A 2,500-nucleotide genomic window follows, 5' to 3' on the forward strand; every position below is an offset into this window, starting at 1 on the left:
AACGCCCCTCCCACCCCCACGCCACACTCGCAGAATTGCATATCACATAATGACAATAATATCATTTCTGAAGGAAAAAGAGGAGAGGAGGGGGGAGGGGTGTGTGAAGGGGGCGGGGGGGGGGGGGGGGGGGGGGGGGGGACAGACCATAATAGTGCTCCTGTTCTGCTGGTTTCCATGGAGAGAAACAGAGGGGTGGCAATGGCGGAGAGGGTTACAGGCTGGGTCAGATTACCACGTAAATCCAAATGCATACCATAATACTTCTTGAACCCCCCCCCAGTCCCCCAGTCCCCCACGCCGTCTCCACCGATCCGGCCGATTCACTCCCAGATAACCAGGTGCTAATGGATGTGAGCTGATCAGACCCAGAGAGGCTGTCACGCAAGATAACGCACAGGAGTGACTGACAGACGGAGAGAACAACAAAAGGGAAGAAGGTTTAGATGGGGGGGGGGGGGGGGTTGACTGGATGTCCCAGAAGGCTGAGGCGAGTGAGAAGCACCGGTGGCGTCGTGCTCTTTGTTGCTTTTTGTCCTCCCATCATCTTTTCTTAATCCTGTCATCTCTCCCCTCTGAGTGTATGAAGGCTGAACGAGACGCACACACACACACACACACACACACACACACACACACACACACACACTGACCTGATGACCTGATGATGTGATGACGGGAGAGTGTGACGCAACATCTGACACAGAAGTGGTTGACCAACAGCTGCTGTGATATTCCACCATCTTCAGAAGTCGATGACATCATGCTGTGCTGCCTGACTCCTCCAGTCACTTGTCCCTTCATCTGACCCTTCATCTAACCCTCACCCTCACCCTCACCCTCACCCACCAAGCCTCCCAGGTGTCACTGGGTCTGTCGGTTCATAGTAGATGTTTGTGGCATCTCCTGAAGGCCGATTGGTTCATCCATCTTCACTAGAGCCCAGCTGGCCAGGATGTTTCCGGAAGGTTCCAGAAACAGATCTTCATGGCCCCCGTACTGTCCCAGGCAGTAAAGGACTCACTACCCCTCGCCCTGTTCAGTCCTAGGAGATGTTTCAGCTGCAGTTGATCTTCATGAGATCACAGTGTTGTCCGGTCAACATTCACCTGAAAACAGCATGCGCTCATAACTACGGCTGCTTGTTAACCTTCAGTAATCTCATAACCGTTGTGTTCCGTAAACAAGAAACAATGGGAATCGCTGAGATGGATGAAGATGAAGATGAGCTCAGTGGTGTTCACGTTAGCTTGAGGGCGTCATAGGTCAGTGTTTTGCTGAGGTCTGTATTCTTTTATCTTCTTCATCTTATTGATTGTTGGTCCATCATGCTCTCTCTATGTTCTCTGGCTTCTCCATGGCTCCATGTTGCATGTTGTCATGCATGATTAGGTTTGATATGTCACTGCTGAGATAATCACTGCTGCTCCTGGTTTAAAATGTCTGTTCAGATCAAAAACTACTGGCGTCTCCTGCCTGCTGGACTTTGAGCTCACGGTTGATCTGTTCCAGACCCAAAGAACGAGGAACAAGATGTGAAAGCAGCACCTGTGTTGTGGGTTTGAAGCTCTCAGAACGTCGTCATGTGTCTGCAGCAACTGTGCCAGGCCAAAAGGCACTGCTGGGAGTTGAACCCAGGATCTCCTGTTTACTAGACAGGCGCTTTAACCAACTAAGCCACAGCGCCACCTGATGATGTCACAGGTCTTGGTGTTCCTTGGCAGTAACAACAACATCCTGCTTGCACCTTAAACGCGGTTGAAGGTGCGAGACGTCTGTCCTGTTCTGTGTACTGACTGAGGCGTCAGCATGGACGTAAACAAAAGCTAAGCGTTCTGATGCAGACTGATCAGGTTGCGGCCCCCTTATTGCCCTGGAGTGGACGGAGTCGCTCGTCCTCTGCAGTGACCTCCGTCCTCCACCAGGGCGAGGATGAGTATGAATGTGCTGCAACACTTAGAGAGTAAACAAAGCCAAACACAGCGCATAAATACAGAGCCCTGTGTGTGTGTGTGTGTGTGTGTGTGTGTGTGTGTGTGTGTGCGCACTGCAGGGTGACTCAATAATTTACAGTTATGATATTCTGGGAATTTCAGATGAATTCCCAGCTGTCACTCGTTCTCCCCTGTCTCTTCTCTCTGCACCTGAAGATAGATACTATTACCCTGACATACATAGTCTGTGCACGTCGAGCTGTGATGTTGATACACGCACACACACACGCACACACACACAAAGGCGCACACACACAGGCGTGCACACACACACACACACACACACACACACAGTGGTAGAAAGAGGGAGGGAGGGAGGGAGCCGGAACACACAAAAACAGGCCTAGGCCATGATCACCCCCCCTCCCTCCCCCGCCCCCTCCTCCTCCACCCTCCTTAGTTCACCCCTCCCCCCGCCTGCCAACGCAGACATCCCATAATATGCAGAATGTTTGCCCCCCCCTCCCCCTCCTCCCTCGCTGCCTGGCCCGCTCTATTGTAATCTC

The 2,500-nt window shown here is 52.1% G+C and overlaps 1 non-coding gene across 1 annotated transcript; it reads right to left on the bottom strand.

Annotated features, from left to right (window-relative positions):
• Positions 1–1,613: 1,613 nt before the first annotated feature.
• Positions 1,614–1,687, bottom strand: trnat-agu (transfer RNA threonine (anticodon AGU)). The gene has a single exon. It is a non-coding gene; the product is annotated as a tRNA-Thr (tRNA).
• Between the last annotated feature and the right edge of the window lie 813 nt (positions 1,688–2,500).

Source organism: Genypterus blacodes, unplaced genomic scaffold, assembly GCF_046128005.1.
Source record: "Genypterus blacodes isolate CSIRO-AG114 ecotype Tasmania unplaced genomic scaffold, CSIRO-AGI_Gbla_v1 ptg000396l_1, whole genome shotgun sequence".
Lineage (NCBI taxonomy): Eukaryota > Metazoa > Chordata > Actinopteri > Ophidiiformes > Ophidiidae > Genypterus > Genypterus blacodes.